This window comes from Cuculus canorus, chromosome Z (assembly GCF_017976375.1).
Source record: "Cuculus canorus isolate bCucCan1 chromosome Z, bCucCan1.pri, whole genome shotgun sequence".
Taxonomy (NCBI): Eukaryota; Metazoa; Chordata; class Aves; order Cuculiformes; family Cuculidae; genus Cuculus; species Cuculus canorus.
The window spans coordinates 28,304,952-28,323,477 of NC_071441.1; the positions used below are offsets into that span (position 1 = coordinate 28,304,952).

General features: G+C 42.1%; 1 protein-coding gene across 6 annotated transcripts in view; it reads left to right on the forward strand.

Moving 5' to 3' along the window:
* Nucleotides 1–18,526, forward strand: part of APBA1 (amyloid beta precursor protein binding family A member 1) — an 88,306-nt gene that overhangs the window by 26,882 nt on the left and 42,898 nt on the right. Inside the window, exon 1 of one of the 6 annotated variants that reach the window (XM_054053865.1) lies at nucleotides 18,034–18,061. The exons of the other annotated variants lie outside the window; for them this stretch is intronic. The gene's annotated coding sequence lies outside the window, so the exon portion shown is untranslated. Of the gene's footprint in view, nucleotides 1–18,033; nucleotides 18,062–18,526 lie in introns of those variants that run through there. 6 annotated transcript variants of the gene reach the window in all.

Here is an 18,526-nt window from a genome sequence, read left to right on the forward strand (position 1 = left end):
TCCTTCAGTCTTTTCTCAGAGGCTTTGTATACTAAGCGTCTTGTAATTATTTGTTCTTCTCCGTTGCCTCTCTCAAATCCATTATCCTCAGCCTGTCACACTGAAAATCCTGCTGTTCTTACAACCCTAAACTTAGAATCATAGAATCATAGAATCACTAGGTTGGAAGGGACCCACTGGGTCATCGAGTCCAACCATTCCTAACACTCCCTAAACCATGTCCCTCAGCACCTTGTCCACCCGTCCCTTAAACACCTCCAGGGAAGGTGACTCGACCACCTCCCTGGGCAGCCTGTTCCAGTGCCCTATGACCCTTTCTCTGAAAAATTTTTTCCTAATGTCCAGCCTGAACCTCCCCTGGCGGAGCTTCAGGCCATTCCCTCTTGTCCTGTCCCCTGTCACTTGGGAGAAGAGGCCAGCTCCCTCCTCTCCACAGTCTCCTTTCAGGTAGTTGTAGAGAGTAATAAGGTCTCCCCTCAGCCTCCTCTTCTCAAGGCTAAACAACCCCAGCTCTCTCAGCCGCTCCTCATAAGACTTGTTCTCCAGCCCCCTCACCAGCTTTGTTGCTCTTCTCTGGACACGCTCCAGAGCCTCAACATCCTTCTTGTGGTGAGGGGCCCAGAACTGAACACAGTACTCAAGGTGCGGTCTCACCAGTGCCGAGTACAGGGGCAGTATAACCTCCCTGGACCTGCTGGTCACACCGTTTCTGATACAAGCCAAGATGCCATTGGCCTTCTTGGCCACCTGGGCACACTGCTGGCTCATGTTCAGTCGGCTGTCAACCATTACCCCCAGGTCCTTCTCCTCCAGGCAGCTTTCTAGGCAGACTTCTTCTAGTCTGTAGCACTGCATAGGGTTGTTGTGCCCCAAGTGCAGGACCCGGCATTTGGCCTTGTTAAACCTCATCCCATTGGTCTCAGTCCAGCGGTCCAGCCTGTTCAGATCCCTTTGCAGACCCTTCCTACCTTCCAGCAGATCCATGCCTCCACCCAGCTTAGTGTCATCTGCAAACTTGCTGAGGGTGCACTCAATGCCTTCGTCCAGATCATTGATAAAGACATTGAACAGGGCTGGACCCAGTACTGAGCCTTGAAGAACCCCACTTGTAACTGGTTTCCAGCTGGAGTTAACTCCATTTACTACCACTCTCTGGGCCCGGCCATCCAGCCGGGCCTGTGCGCCTGGTCCAGGCCAGAAGCCGACAGTTTTGTAAGCAGAATGCTTTGAGAAACTGTGTCAAAGGCTTTACTGAAGTCCAAGAAGACTACATCCACAGCCTTTCCCCCATCCAGTAATTGAATCACTTTGTCATAGAAGGCGATCATTTGAGTTTGGCAAGATCTGCCTTTCATGAACCCGTGTTAACTGAACCTTGATGGTTCTCTTGCATGTGCTTCATGATAGTACTCAAGATCACCTATTCCATGACTTTCCCTGGCACTGAGGTCAGACTGACAGGCCTGTAGTTCCCCAGATCCTCCCTGCAACCCTTCTTGTAGATGGGCACAACATCAGCCAGCCTCCAGTCCAGTGAAACTTCCCCAGTCAGCCAGGACCGCTGGGAGATGATGGAAAGGGGTTTGGAAAGGACATCCGCCAGCTCCTTTACTACTCTTGGATGGATCCCATCCGGCCCCATAGACTTGTGGGTGTCTAGCTGGGCAAGCAAGTCTCTAACCACCTCCGCTTGGATCATGGAGCTCATCTAACTCCTGGGTTTGTACACAGGGGGAACAACTTCCCTTACTATTAAAGACAGAGGCAAAGAAGGCATTAAGTTCCTCAGCCTTGTCCTCATCCCTTGCCACTGTTGTTCCTTCTGCCTCCAATAGGGACGTGGAAAGGGGTTCTCCCTAGTCCTCTTTCTCTTGTTAATGTATTTGTAGAAAGATTTTGTACTATCTTTCACAGACTTAGCCAGTTTGGTTTCTAGTTGGGCCTTAGCCCTCCTGATTTTTTCCCTGCAGGATCTCACTTCCTCCCTGTAGTCCACCCAAGACGCCTGTCCCTTCTTCCAAAGCTCATAGACATTCCTCTTCTTTTTGATATCTCTCAAGATCTCCCTACTCAACCAAGCTGTTTTTTTCCCCCGTTGGCTCCTTTTCCGGAACGTGGGGATGGCATGTTCCTGAGCTGCTAGGATTTCATTTTTGAAGAGCACCCAGCACTCATGGGCTCCCTTGCCCTTAAGGACTGTCTCCCATGGGACATTGCCAACCAACCTTCTGAACAGTCCAGAGTCTGCCCTCTGGAAGTTTAATGTGACTGTTTTGCTAATCCCCTTCTTCATCTCACCTAGAACTGAAAACCCTATCATCTCATGATCGCTTTGTCCCAGGCGTCCTCCAACTGTCATATCCCCCACAAGGCCATCTCTGTTCACAAACAGCAGGCCCAGGAGGGCACCCTCCCTTGTCGGCTCACTCACCAGTTGTGTGAGGAAGTTGTCTTCCACACACTCCAGGGACCTCCTAGACTGCTTCCTTTCTGCTGTATTGTACTTCCAGCAGATATCAGGAAGATTGAAGTCTCCCACGAAGACAAGAGGTAACGATCTAGAGGTAGTGATCCCCAGCTGTTTATAGAAGAGCTCATTAGCTGCTTCTTCTTGGCTGGGTGGTCTGTACAGACTCCCATCACAATGTCTGCCTTCTTGTGGGCTCCTCTGATTTTAACCCACAGGCAGTCAGTCCCTTCCTCACCGTAATCCAGCTCAAGGGTATCAAAGCACTCTCTAACATAGAGGGCTATACCACCTCTGCTCCTACCCTTCCTGTCCCGCCTGAAGTTTATACTCCAGTTATATGAGTCATCCCACCATGTTTCTGTGATGGCAACAACATCATAGTCTCCTTGCCCTACAACAGCTTCCAACTCCTCCTTCTTACTGTCCATGCAGCGTGCATTGGTGTAAATACACTTCAGCTGGGTTGGCAAACCTTCAGCCCTCATAAAGGGAATAGAGCTCATTCCCGATTGACTGGTCCTTGGAATAACTAACTCCACAGTGCCAGTTTCATCCTTACTGTCCCCAGGTGTAATTGCCCCCACTTGCTCTGAGGTGATGTACTGGCGGTCCTCTCCAGCACACCATGTCTCAGTTACTGGAGCCCCACTTCCAAGCTCACTCCCAACTAGCCTGGTCTCATCCCCTCCCCCTTCACATCTAGTTTAAGGCTCTATTTAGGAGCCTAGCTAGATTTTTAGGAAGGACTTTAATCCGCCTAGGAGACAAGCGTGTCCCATCCCTAGTAATAAAGCCTGGGGGTGGCTTTACTCTTTTCATAGCCCTACATTAAGTAGAAAGGTGTCACAGTTTGTATTTGAGAGTCTTGTGACAGAAGCCGTCTCTAGAGCTGGAAGTGTAAAAAATAATAAGCAAACTGCATTTAGGTTTCATTTAAGACAAGACTTGACCCTCAGGAAAACAGCCAATAGTGTAGATACGGATATTGAGGTTTTAAATCACTAATGTTGAAGAAGTTAGGTGAGGTGATTTCAGAGTTTTTTTTAAATTATTCCTACAGTGCAGTCTGTAAAATGGGCATTTAATGCCAAGATATTTGGAAGGTTGAAAAAAAAAAAAGGTAGAAAATCTGGGGAAGCTGATCAGCTTGCAGATGGCCATCTGATACCTTCATCAGGGTGCTTAACTTTGCCAGCTGGTATTGCAGGTGTGAGTATGGACACAACTTCTCCTGCCCTCGCTGCCCAGCTAAGCATTTGCAGAATGGACCCATCTTTTCCCATACATGTACACAGGTAGGAATAATTGCCTGGCATATGACCAAAATAATTTTTTTTTTGTGGAGGAGGAACAGAAATGATTTCTTTCTTTAATACTGTTATTTTGAGGAGTTCAGATCCTTTGGGCAAACAGGCAGCAAAGGATTAGAGCCACAGCTGCATTTTCTAAAATACAGGAGTGGGTCTGGCGGTGATGCTACAGAGCCTAATACCAGCAAACCCAACTGCTTTGGGACCTACAAGGTGTGTGTGGGAATGAGATTTAACATTGCTTGCACACAGTTGAGCGCCCAAGGAGCCATCGTATTGTTACTGCTCCATGTCCTTCAGCTGCTGTGCTTCTTGTCACTCAAGTGCTGTTGTTCCCGGTATGGTCTCAGCCAGCGCCTTCTGCTTATTTTTCTTCAATGTTTTCTGGTAGTTCAGTTCTGCACTGTAGTTATGAATTATTGATCTTGAAGTTTTTGTCTCTGTGGTTAACTCTGTTTTGTTGTGCTTTAAGTTGGACTGGTAGGTTTGCTGATTTTTTTTTTTCAATTTTTTGTAGTATTCAGCTTTCCTGGATGAGCCCTTTGAAATGCTTGTGTGCATGCTGCTACTCCTGTAAGCTGAAAAAATAAATCTGTATTTTGACTTCTCGGCATGTTTGCTTTACTTGAATTATGGTTGGTATTGTTATTCTCAAACTGTGTGGAATTAAATATCCTAGTACTAAGAATTGATTTTCTGTGTTCTTTTTTATAATGTAGTAGTCTTCCTGTGGTAGTGATTTATTTTTTCCCTGTAGGGTTTTTGATGTTAGGTTAGGTTTATCTAATTTGTGTTTTCTCTCAGCTTTGCTGGAGCAGGTATCTGAATAAGATGTATTTTGTTTTTTCACATGCGACGCAATGCTTGTGGTTGTTATGAAGTGCTTAGAATTGTATGCAGTTGGGACTCTTGCTTTGCTGCTGTTATGTAGGTCCATTTCCATACCTGATAAAATAATTGAGGTCATAATTTATCTGCACAGCTTTTTATTGCTGACTTTTTTCTAGCTTTCAGTGTTTCCATTTATGGTTACACACTGTCCCCTTGGGAAAATAATCAGCTGTCATACCACAATGGAGACAGAGTACAACTCAGAGCTGCGCGTATATTACAATTCTAAGCCAGGGTATAAGCTTAAGTCTAGACTAATATTAATGTCCTATAGGGGTTTGTGTGAGACTGTACGACCTCGCCCGAGTTCAGTGACAAAGTCTTTATAGATGTTCCCACGAGGTTGCTGCAGGTGAAGCTGTTGCAGACGCTCCAGTGATGTAGGGATTGGATCTTTGAAGTGATGTTTGGTATCGGTGGGGGCTCTCAGACCACTTGAGAGGGAGCTCCAATTATGACCCACTCTTCTCATCATCTTATAGTCTATCCTGGAGTGATAACAACTAGGGTGTCAGTCAGCCCAGCTCCTTATGTTCTTCTTCTCTTGTCAGTGGCACTGCTGATAAGGGACACATCAGGTTGCTTTGTCCCCCCTGCCAATGCAACTGCCACCAACATGTAGGGATCTGAAAACTCCAGGTTTGTACACCAAGCCATTTCCAACACACAAACCCCACAGTTTCCACATCCATAAGTTATCCAAGTACAACTTATATTGGTTTCAATTTGTACATCTTATTAATACTTCTGCTTTTGGGATCACCTCCAATTCTTTGTTCTATGGTGTAAGTCTGCTATATGTGCATACTTACTTTGATATGCAGGAGGGGGTGACCAGGAGCCAGTTTGGTCATCCTTATAGGCAAACAAGTGACAGAGACATAATGGCTAAGTTATTCTCCCCCACTTATGCTTGCTGCACACAAGGCTTTGATGTAGCTGCTGGTGTGGAGTGGCCACCAGACCTCCATCTTGCTCCCCTCCACCCCTGAATCAGCAAAGCAATAGCCCTCTTCAGCACTGTAGGACAGGGCCTGACAGGCAGTGGAAAAACCCAAAGTACAGAAGGATTGTTTAAGGGGGATGTGCTGGAACCTGTCGGCCACAGGCCCTGGGAAGGAGTGAGATAAGAACTTTGACACATAAGCAGCCTCTAGTTTCTCACTAGTTTCTTTGTAGAATCCTTATAAGCAAGGCTGCAGTGCCCTTGAGCATAGCTGTTATAGAACAACAGGATATAGATAAAGAAGGACAAGAAATCACAAAAATGTATCTTAAGGAGGAGTTGGCCTTTAACAGCACCTCGTACTTTTACTCAAAACATGCACATATATCACAAAATAAGGTTTGTATCAATTGTTTAACAGGTAACAGTCCTTGGTTCTTTAATGTTAACGGTTTACCCCCGGCTTCTTTTGTCTGTTTTTACCTGTATGGGAATTCTCAAGGCTGCAAATGCATTAACTTTTCTATTCCTTTGCAGTTTTTTACTCTCAGAGGATACTCCTTTTGGACTCTTAAATCGTGTCTTCATTAGTATCTGGCTAAAATTCCCTTTACGGTTGTCTGCACTGGGACCCAGCAGTTGCTGATCTGATAAGGGACACTGGAATGCAGAGTGTTCTTCATAAATTGTTACTCCCTTAGAGACAGAGACTCCCAAGCTGAAACAAAACAAAAAACCTTACAGGAGTAAGAGGAGGGAGATGGGGGGGGGGGGAACTCACACACAGCCACAGGGCTGGGGTTTTTTTTGTTTTGTTTTCTATTTTCTTTTTCTATTTTCTATGTTCTTTTCTCTTTTTTTCTATTTTTTCTTTTTCCATTTTCTTTCTGTATTTTCTATTTTCTTTCTTTTTTTTCTATTTTTTTTCTAGGTATTTTAAAATCTTGTCCTCTGCAGCCTTTCACTTCAAAGGTCCCAGGTAAATCTACCTGTTTGCCGGCTTAGTGGACGTTTGAGATTGAAAGGTTTCAGAGTTGCATTTTTAAGATTAATCAAAACAGAGGCTCAATATAACCAAAACCCAATTTGCAAGTCTTACAAACGTTTAAAGCGCTTTAAACACAGACATTCATACACACACACAGAACCACTCTTTTGAGAGCTGGATTAATATACCCATACAAAATTGTTTACGACCGGTCAATAAGAACAGCATGATGGTATGAATACTCAAACTACACACGGCACCGAACACACACAACACTCAAAACATGCACATATATCACAAAATAAGGTTTGTATCAATTGTTTAACAGGTAACAGTCCTTGGTTGTTAGGGCATTTTCGTGGCAGAGGACTGTCCTACGACGGCTGTGAATTATTCATGTATACAATGGAGCCGGTGGCTGTTTCGAGCGCTGGGGCGGTGGGCAGCTTGGTGACGAAACTGCTGGACTGCTGGGCCGAGACCAATGGGATGAGGTTTAACAAGGCCAAATGCCGGGTCCTGCACTTGGGGCACAACAACCCTATGCAGCGCTACAGACTGGGGGAAGAATGGCTGGAGAGCTGCACAGAAGAGAAGGACCTGGGGGTGCTGGTTGACAGCCGACTGAACATGAGCCAGCAGTGTGCCCAGGTGGCCAAGAAGGCCAACGGCATCTTGGCTTGTATCAGAAATGGGGTCACCAGCAGGTCCAGGGAGGTTATTCTCCCTCTGTACTCAGCACTGGTGAGACCGCATCTCGAGTACTGTGTTCAGTTCTGGGCCCCTCACCACAAGAAGGATGTTGAGGCTCTGGAGCGTGTCCAGAGAAGAGCAACAAAGCTGGTGAGGGGGCTGGAGAACAAGTCTTATGAGGAGCGGCTGAGAGAGCTGGGGTTGTTTAGCCTGGAGAAGAGGAGGCTGAGGGGAGACCTTATTACTCTCTACAACTACCTGAAAGGAGGTTGTGGAGAGGAGGGAGCTGGCCTCTTCTCCCAAGTGACAGGGGACAGGACTAGAGGGAATGGCCTGAAGCTCCGTCAGGGGAGGTTCAGGTTGGATATCAGAAAAAAATTCTTCACAGTAAGAGTCATTGGGTACTGGAACAGGCTGCCCAGGGAGGTGGTCGAGTCGCCTTCCCTGGAGGTGTTTAAGGAACGGGTGGATGAAGTACTTAGGGACATGGTTTAGGGAGTGTTAGGAATGGTTGGACTCGATGATCCAATGGGTCCTTTCCAACCTTGTGATTCTGTGATTCTGTGATTCTGTGAAACAGTCAATACTTTCTTTTTACAGCCTTTCGAATTTCTTTTATTGCTTCATAACTAACTGATCTCCAGCGAAGATCTGGTGTTTCCTCTGCCACGCCATCTTCTACCTCCTCTGATTCCTCGCTATTATTTTGTACAGCCCTGTTCCGTCTTTATCTCTCCAAAGGCTTATGATGTCGGGCGGCAGATCCCTTTTGGACGATCCAAGCGTTAACATGCAAGCCCTGGAGCGGCAAATAGATAATGCAGAGGCCCGGGAAATTTTATTGTTGAAATTAGCCGTAGAGAATGCTAATGCGGATTGTAAGAAACTGTTAAAATCTCTCCCGAACCAGAACCCCTTGCTAGTCGAAATGGTGGAGGCTTGTAACAGAATTGGTACTTTGGATCATAAATTTGAAACTATGGCTGCGGCTTTCGCAGCCATGCGCGGTCTGACGAGCCCCACAGGATCAGGAAATTGTTATGGTTGCGGCAAGTCCGGCTACTTAAAGAGAAATTGTCTAAGTACTAACACTGGAACTAGACCCCAAGTACCTGGGATCTGTCCCAGATGCCGAAAAGGGCGTCATTATGCTAACCAGTGTCGCTCCAAGTATAATTTTCAGGGGCAACCGATACAGGGAAACCGACTGCGGAGCGAGGGGCAGTGACACGTGCAGACACAAATACCACGGCACAGCACTTCAAAGATGAGTAATATATCATCAGCCTAATATGTGCTAATTTGCATTCTTCTGTATGACTTTGCACACCCATATAACTGTTGAAGAATGTTTGTTGCTTGTTTCTAGACTGTCTGATTTAAATACTTGGTGTTTGTTTTGCATACTGTGGCATCATATAGAGGGATGCAAATACCTATTGCCACACTCTTCAGTCTCGTTTGAACTATGCAAGGAAAAGCTGCTTTTTCACCCTTTGGGGTTTTCTTGTAACCTGCTTTTAAGAGGAAGGCTTTGAATCCTTGCCTCTGCCTTAGACCTTGGTGTGGAAGTGTCTGTGTCTGTAGTATTTGTCATGTTTGTGGTTGTGAATAGCTTACAGTTAAATATACTGGGTTTTCAAAGACATGGCCAGGGAGCAGCACAGCACGGCATCATGAAATTCCTTTCTGTGTGAGTGTTACAGGTTTTGTGATGTTGGAGTTTGTCCCTCTGTTGTGTCTTTGCTCTGTAAAATCCCTAGTTGGAAGGTTTGCAGGAAAATCTGGACGGTCTTCCATGGAACTGCTTTTGAGGAGTCAGAACATGACATAATTTCATCCATCCTACTCTGTGATCTATAAGCTGTCCTGAAGCTTTTTCTGTATATAGCGGAATGCTTGTCTTATTGGATTAAAATGACCTTCTGAAAAATGGTTTCATCAGTGCTTTCCTAATAACTCTTCTGCACTTGTCTTTTGGTTTGTACATTTATTTCCAGCCTGATGAGAGGCTTGTGTGTGTATGCTTTGATTAATGTATATTGGACCTGCTGTTTATCTCCACTTTGAGACTGATAATCTCTTACAATGTGTGAAGTGGTTGGTATATAGATATTTGAACTGAATTTTGTACCAAGCTGAGTGTTGGTAAGTCAAAGAGTAAAAAATTTAGTTTTGTATTGAACATCTTATTTTCTTTGTTGCTGGAGATAAATCTGAAAATATGACTCAAGACAGGAATAGATCACTTAAGTTTTAGGATTTTGTTTTTCTTTTGATAAATATAATACTGCAAACAAATTATCTCAGAAATGTCTGTATTTGCAAGGTCATTCCTAGATATTAGCAGAAGTTACAGGCAAATCTTATGTTGGTTGTTCCTAGTCTGAGTACAAATTCATACATTCCTCCATATTCCTCCATTTTTTTCCTAAAAGAGGTTTACACATTTAACAGTCCCTCTTGTGATGCAGCTAGCTATATAAATGTGTTTCCAGTGGATGCAAAAGCCAATCTGCAAATCTGCAAGCTTGGAAAGAAGGCTTTTGTCTCAGGTAGAGATACATAAACTACGTCTTCAGCACTGTGCTTAGGTTTAGCTCATCTTTTATAGAATCACAGAATGATTTGAGGTTGAAGGGACCTATAAAGATCATCTAGTCGAACCATGCGTTTTGTCACAAGGATTGTATGGTCTGGGGGCTTGGCCTGTGAACAGTATTACCTTCTTCATATTGCCTGATGACACTACTGTAATCATGGTTGACAAAAAGTGAGCTCTGCTTAGCTTAAACTTCTGTGTGTATCTTAGCTAAAAAACATACATAAAAGAGAAAAAGGATTTGAACACTGCTTTAAAAACGTGCTATTAATAAGGACATGCATCTTTGTGAAATCTTAACAGTGTTTTCTTTCAATATTACTTTATTAACCCTAATCTGCTTCATGAACAAGTCTTTTGTGCATATGCCTTTTCTGTTTGCTTTGTTTTTTTTCTTAAATGTTTGGTCTTTCTCCAAAACTACTTGGGATAACTTCTGTCATGAAGTATTACGCTTTTAAGCATTCATCTAGAAGGTGTCTTTCTTTTAGACAGATGCAGTCTGTTTTTTTTATATACTGCTAAAATATTTTGGTAGGCTCTGAAGTGAAATTTCTGACTGTCTTCACCTAAGAAGCACCACAGAAAGAATAGGAGATGTGAGAGCTGAAACTCACAGGATAATGTTTTGAATGTAAAATGCTTTTCAAGATGCATTGGTGTCTGTCAGTTAAACCAGAATAACTCTCTCATGTAAAAGAGTTTTGAGAAGGAGTTTTGAGTGGCGTAATTTCATCTAATGGCAACGCATCATAAATTGTTTCAGTTTCTACATAATGAGCCATAGTCCTTCATTATACCAAAAGCTCTGTGTGTGAGAGAGTATGACAGAGCAATTGGTGCAGTTGGTTCAGAGGTGAATTTTGTCTGTTGGACAATACAACATGTTTCATAATTCTTTGAAGCAGTTTTCTTCCAGTAGTTTAGAGGTAACCTTACTTACAGAAGTGTGGTGTTGAGAGGTGTTAGATCAGGCCTTTTTGGCAAATTACAATGCATTGTTAAAGCTTCCAGGTGTGTTTTTGAGAATTGCCCCAAGGCTGCTCTAAAGGTCAGACTTTTGTGCTTGTAGGAGTGGAAGAGTCATTAGACTGTGGCATAGCCTCATCTTGCCAGCACCATTTGTCATTTTAGGGAGTAGTGTGAGTATGCTTAGGGGCCCGTAAAGAAACCAACATGTAGATGGAGTTGCCCTACAATTACAGGATGAATTTTTATGGGAGCCTGTGATAGGTAGGAGGTCAGGCAAGATGGTTTACTGGTCCACTTTATCCTAAGAAAAGGATTCTACTGTCCCTGTAAGTTTGTGTATGTGAAACACCTAACAACTGCCGGTTTTGATTGCTGCTTTACTCCGCTATAATCCTACTGCTTGGATGTGTTAAGACTATAAAAAATGTGGTAAGTTTAGGACTGCATAACAAAAATATTTTCAATGTGATATACGCTTCTACTAAAGCCTAAGTATTGCTATATACAAAAGGAAGGTAAAGTAACCTACTTTTAAAGAAATGTGAGCCAACAGTTGTTTTTTTAAAGTCAGTTCTGTTTAAAAGGGAGGCAAAAGCACTGCTGAGTGAGGGCAGCAAATATTTTAGAAAAGAAGGCAGCTACCACTATACGTGTGTTTAGAAAATCTTTTATTTATGTTCAGCTTTGCTTATAACTGCATCTTTAAACACTATTGCATTATATACTTTTTTGTTCCATATTGGCTGTATGTATTACTTGACTTTGACTGCTTTATATGGAGGTTCTAGCTGTGAATATTCCATAGGGATCTGAAGTGTGTTTGAGTGACTCTGTTTTATTTTCATCGTTTTCTTCTGAACTCTGTCCTGTGTAATGGTGTTCTGGTAAGTTTCTTTTCTTAGTGGGTAGACACTGGCAAGGGTATGGAAAGCTTTGTTGGTTTTGACAGAATGCATCTGGTTTTGATTTTTGTGATCTGACAGTATGTGTGTGATATGGTTAACTTGATTAGCATCAACATTTTTTTTTTCTTAGCTTGATGGGACCCCTATGGCTGTAGCCAGGCATCACTCCAATCTCCTTTTCTCAGACTGTAATTTCTGAGCAAGCTACTGTTTGAGAGACAGGTCTGAAGACCCTGAGCTGTGTACAGTGCAATTATTAATAGTCTTCAGGTTCTGTTCTGACCTGCAGATGTGGAGAAATGCCAGCCTTCATTAGCGTTTAATTATGTCTGGGAAACAGATTTCATGTGTAGCTGCCTTGGAGCAACTAGTTCCACTAGCGGAAATTTGCTTGCACTGAAAAGAGGTCTCAGTCAAGATCTCCCTCAGTGCAGAGAAAATAGAGAAATGTTGATGTCCTCCCTGTTTGACCAAGAACCTCTTCTCTCATCAGCTCTGGCGAGCAGCACAGGGTGTATCTGGCTTCTTAGGTCACTGAAGGTGCAAAATTATTAATGTTTTGGGCTAGAGAAAATTTGCTGTTGGCAACCCCGAAACAGGGAAACAGGTCTTTTGAGGCCAGCCAAATGCGGGTGAGTGCTGGTCTAGCCAGATGGGTTTCTTGCAGCTGCAAGTCAAGTCTGTGGTACCTAGTGGTGTATCTACTCTGGTGTTGACATGTGGCCATGGATTTTCAGAAAGGTCATAGCAGGTGGTAGATATGCTTGAGATTTTTTTCCTCTGATCACCCAGGACTGCGCTATGATGCATTTTTCCCTTGTCTGAATAATGTCACCATGTCTTACATATTGCCTTTTTCAAGCCTTTCTAGAAGACATTGCCTAAAAACATGTAGTAAAGTGTAAGTCTCATTGAAAGATTTCTAATTGAGGTAACAATTGAAGTAAGGGCGTTGGTTTTGAGACTTCTGTGTTCCTAGGATCAAGGCAAGAGTGGGGATTATAAATTCTAGTGTGATTTTCAGTCTAGCTACTGAAAAGTGGCCAGCTGTTACAGTTTAGCCTTTGATTCTTTGAAGCAATATTTCTTGAAAATAGTATTCTGCAACTTGCTTCTCTCAGCTGAAGAAAGCCAATTAGACTAACAGACTGAGTAGCTGAACTTCGCAGATTGTTGTTTAACTTGGTTTTCCTGAAAGCTGCATATTTGCTGAAAAGCCTTCTCTTGTATTCTAGCAGACCCTTGTTCTTTTCTTGACATGGTCTTGACACCATCCAAGTGTTCCTTTGTATCTGACAGGACCCATGGCTAGATTGTATTAAGGTATTAAAAAATCTGGAGTTTAACTCGCTTGAAAACGTTGCTTCCCCTAAAGGAAACTTGATACTCCCCTCACAGTGTCATTTCAAATTATCGAATCAGGAGAACTAAGTAGCTCAAAAGTTTCAATAGATGCAGAGTGTTTTCAGTCTTGATTCTTGTCTGATATGTGTTCTGTCTCAACTTATATCAAAGATTTGTTGCATTGAGACTATGCAACACTGACAAAGAATACAGCTAAGAAAGATTGTCTCAACTAGAAGGGCTGGACGAAGTCTTTAATGTGTAGGCAGAGGAGGAAAATTCAAGGGCTTTTGGGGTGTAGTAGTTCTTATTCTTTCTGTGAGTGAAGCTGGATGTGTTCTTACTCACCCTGAAGACGGTCATGCCCTACACCTTATGGGAGTATATTTTTTGCTCTGTCTACAGTTGTCCTGTATCATGCTATTAATGGGATCTGAAAGGAGATGTATTTTGCTTGCTGCGTTGATTTGTTTTTCTGGGGACCTTGGGGGTTTGTTTTTGTATTTTTTTTCCTTCTGTAGTATAGATCTAGTCCCTGTGTTTAAACAGAGAGAGATGCATACTTCTTATTACTATAAAAATGTCACTAGTATATAGGTAACAACATTTGCATTCAGAATTCATCGTGGCAGAGCGAGCCTTTTCCATTCTGCTTTCTGTGACAGTTCTGCCCTTTTACACAGAGGAGAAAAAAATGGTAAATTGCAAACAACCATGTGCTCAGACTTAGTAGAGATTACTTTTTAGTAATTCTGGGTATAATGGAGATTGAAGCTACCTCCGCATTCTAATACTGATCTTAAATGTTGTTGTGCTTTGACATTGCTAATACAGTATTGCAATTTCTCTTTCCTCTTTGGAAATCAATGTTATTAGCAACCATCATTTTAAATATAAGGGTAACAATTCCAGGGGTCAAAATTTTAGATTATCCAGACACTAATTAAAAGTGTAATCCATAATAACAACCAGGAATAAAATCGGCAGTAACCTGACAGAGGCTCACAGCAGAGTGAAATAAAACCTCAGATTTCCTTAGCTTAGCTGTTACAGGACTTTCACTTGTGATGCTTAATCATCCTGGTTGGTGATTGCAGTCAGATTATTCCCTCAGCCATTTACAATCTGAGATTTGTGATTTTTTTTTTTTTCCAAGAGTCTTTGGTCTAGTGTGTGTAATTGCCATGTTTTGTTTCAGAGGTTGCCAGCAGATCCTTGTCAAGATTTTTCTCTGCTGTTTGTAGTTCATTTCTTCTAGTTGGGCCATAATAGCAATTAACCTGCCTCTGGCAGCAGATAGATGGCTTCAGATGATTCCAGAATCCATTGCTTCTGTTTATTGTGTAAGCAGGACTTCAGTGTTAAAAGGTGATGGGAAGAATCTGGCTCTTTTTTCTGATCAGAGCACTCTTTCTTTCCGGTGCCCTAATGCTTTACCAGCCCCGTCCTCAAGAGACCTCTCTGTCTCTACTCTTGCTCATCTTTAGGCACTTACAAGATCTGGCCTGTTTGCGTTGAAAATTACTGAATGACTTTTCTAGACCAAGTTTAGATTCTAATGTTGAATAAGACAGGAATTGGAAAGGGAAAAAAGTTGATCATTTTTAAGAGCTCTTAACTCTGATATTTGTAGATTTGTTTACTGTTAACAAAAGTTTGGAGTTCTTTTATGTCAGGTGCAGGTTTCTGTCAGGCCCCCGTTCTTTTCATTAGGGCAAGTGTCGGTCTGGGGGAAGGAAGCTGGCGGGCAGAAAATTAATTAGCTGGGTTTTTTTTTACCCTGTGTCTATTATTATGTTGGCTTCAGTGTTGACTGCATACTGGTCATCAGCTATTTTCAAAAAGCTGTGAAATTGGTAAGTATAATAATTTAGCTTTTTATTCCTGAAGTACTTTTCATATCGTATGAAAATATGTTGGACATTTAACAGGTAAATTGTCGTTTTTTTAAACCATTCTTCTGTAGTTTCACTAGTTTGTGTGCTGCAGCAGATGAAGTGAGAGTGTGCTTTTGAAGATTTGCAGCAAAGGTGAAGTTGTGTTACCAAAACAAAAAGTTCAAACCCAAAAGTAGGTACATAGAATTAAAAAGTGGAGAGTTAAAAATGCTTTTGAGAAGAAACATGGTAAGGCCCCTGTTATCCATTATCCAGGGAGTAGTGACATTTCCACACTCCGCGAGAGAGTTGTGTGACTTTTCAAGTTTCTTTAGTTATGTTGTCAATTCAGTTAAAAGAGATATTTAGGAGCTGATGTAAATAATATTTAAATTGGAAGCAGAAATTGTAGTCACAGGGCTAGTCTGAGATTATGTGATTTGGTAAGTCTGCGCTGACACCTGTTCACCCTTTCCACCACAGAATTTTGTGCCTTGGTGCATGGCAAAAGAGATTTAGAAATAATGGAAAACTGAAATCTGATGTATGATTTGCATTGGAGTTAGTCAGGTGCACACTATGGCTTAATACATTCCAATTCCTTTCCAGTTTGGCTAATGTACTCCATTTGTTATTGTTCCATATGGATCTCTGGTGTTAGTAACATGCAGTTTGATTATGTTATATATGGAGAAGTTTATAGCCACTCATGTTTAAACAGTAGATGTAATTATATCCTAACTAGGAATCTGTAGGTTTTGTTTACTGTTCTGCTGCAGACTCAAATCCTGTGAGGGTCCTGTTCTAGTAGTTTAGTGGTTCTTTTGTCATGAGTTCTTGAGTTTGCGATTTTTTTCTCTGTTCTGCCCAAAATTTGACTTCTTGTGTGCTTCCTGTTCTTGGGGAAAGTGAATGGTAGGCTGCTGAGTCTTGTGCCGTAGTACTTGATCTTGGCTAGCTGTAGTTCTCCCATTAGTCAGGGGGCTTCTTTTAGGTGCTATGGCCAAGCTGGTGCTGTAAGCATGGGCCGGTGTATATCTCTTCTATTTTAATAACAGTATTTCCTTACATTTGTTAGGAATTTTTGTACTCTTTTAGGCTAGCTGTGGTCAGAAGAGACTGATACAAGGTTGAAGCTACCGGCTTTTGAAATTTATGTATCTTAAAAGAAGACAAAGGGCTTTTCTGCTGACCACGGACTAGTGTGTGTTTTAAACTTCGCTGATGCTGAGCTCAGAAGCAGACCTGAGAGTCAGAAATGGAAGCTACCAGTGTTATTCTGAACAAAATTGGAATAAAAGAGTGCAAAGAATATTAAAGGCAAATTGTAACATTGAAACTCATGTGTTTAACTTGTTTTAAATGTTACAGTGATAGATGTATTCCACAAGCACTTGTAGAAAATTTGGTGTGCGAAGCAATGTTGTGCATGCAGCTCTTCTGCTTTACAGTTACAAATATAACAAGTGTTCACAATTGTTCAACCTCATCAGTATGAACCAATGTGCATGCACGTGGTGGGGTGTTAATGTCACTTTCCAGGTGCTGCTTTCCTAACTGTTAAGCAACATATGTTTCACGGCTTTTTTTGTTTAAAACCGTTTTGTATAAGCTTACTTAGCAAGTGGCAGCAGAAGCAATCAGGTTTCCCAAGCAGATTACAGTTTGGAAAGGTGAGAGTTGTCTAACACATGAGAGGTGGGGAATTCTCTCTAAGTGGGACATTGCACATGCTGTTAAATTCTTGACCATTTTATAGTACAGGGACTCTTGAAACAAAAAATAAAATAAAATATGAAGCTGTGTCCCAAAGACACATGTTTGCTAAAAGATTATATTAGACTTTGAAATGTAGCTTGTGGTCACACGTTTGAGGTAACTGTATCTGTACAAGTGAAAACTGATATATTGCTGAAGTCTGGAAAAATATATGTGCTTTGTGAAATTCCTCAGAGAATGTGCCAAGAAAACTTGCGCTTGGAGTGGGATGCCTTGGCAAATTCAGTCAGACGTGTCTGGTGGAAGTGAGAGGAGGCCACGTGAGATGTTGTGACTGGAGCCCTTGCTGTTGTGGTACCAGGGCTGTTTTAGCCAGGAGGAGGGGAGACTTCAAGCACACTGAGCAACAGCTGTAGGGATGAAGAAGACAGTGGGGCTCTTCATGGTAGCATATTGAGGGGAGGGTGAGTGGGAGGTAGCAGCAGCACAAGCTGGCATGGGAAATTCAAACTGTTCATGAGGAAGAAACTTTTTACCCACAAGAGGTTGTCAGGACCCAACTGGATAAGGCTCTGAGCAGCCTGGTTTGAACTCAGAGCTAGCTGTGCTTTGGGCAGGGCTTGGAGTGGAGACCTCCTGAGGTCCCCTCCTCAGTTGTCTTGTAATCCTATGTATAACACAAAACAGTGTGTGTGCATGTAGGTAAAGTCATGGTTCCACAAGTCACACAGCTTTGTTTTGAGACAGTAACAACAGTACACAGACATAATGAGAGTGTGACCTTTGATTCCAAAACGTCAGGATTAGACTGTGGGAATACAATGCTCTTATAAAGTGAACTTTAAAGGGCATGTTTGGAATAATAATTTAAAAAAAAAAAATCATTCCTGCCAGCTTGGGCAAGAAAACAATCAATTAAAAATCTGGACTTCAGAAAGAAATCACAAACAAAATTGGAATCTGAACACTCATGTTTTCACCTTTTCTTATTTGCGTGTCCTTTCACAAGTAGCATGGATGGGGCATGGATATTGTGGTCTTACATCAATATGATTGTATGTTCTTTGATGGTGTTTGAATTACTTCCATTTATTTTAGTACAGCACAGAAAAATCCTTAAACTTACAGCATTTTCTGTATATTTCTTGAGAAATATATGGAGCTGTTTAATTTTTCTTATTTCAGGCAGGAAGGTACCTTCAGCAAAGAGCAGTAGTAGTCAGCCTCTGATTTCGCTTATTTTGGAGACATATTCATCCATCAAGTCCTGAGTGCAAAGCTAAGAGTGCTTACATAGCACTTTCCCATTTATGTTTGACTACTGGAGCACAGCTGCTGTTCTAGGTAATTAATGTGCAAGTATATTATCTTTCAGATGGATGCTGTGTCTTTATTTCCAAGGTCAGATGACCTTTCTTGCCTGTGTTCCCTTTTGTCTATGGCATTTTATGTAGTTTATTGATTTCTGTTTGCCTGCTGGAAATAAAGTGCTTTTTGAAGGCCTGGTGAGAAAAGTCAGGCAGACCTTGTATTTACTTGAGGGAAATGCTACTAAGAATAAAAAGCTGTGTTTTTTACTAGTCTTCTAGCTACCATGTAGGAAAGGGATTTAGTGATGCTAAGCCCCAAACTTTGTAGGTGGTTCTTTAAATTACTGTCCTGAAGACTAATTGTTAAACAGTCAAGTAAATATACTTGACTTAGAAGCTTACTTTTCACTGTAGGTTATTGGCTATTAGGTGACCTAAGGGCATTTATTCATACTACCATTTTATACATAAACTTATTTTCTTTCCTAACAAATGAAAT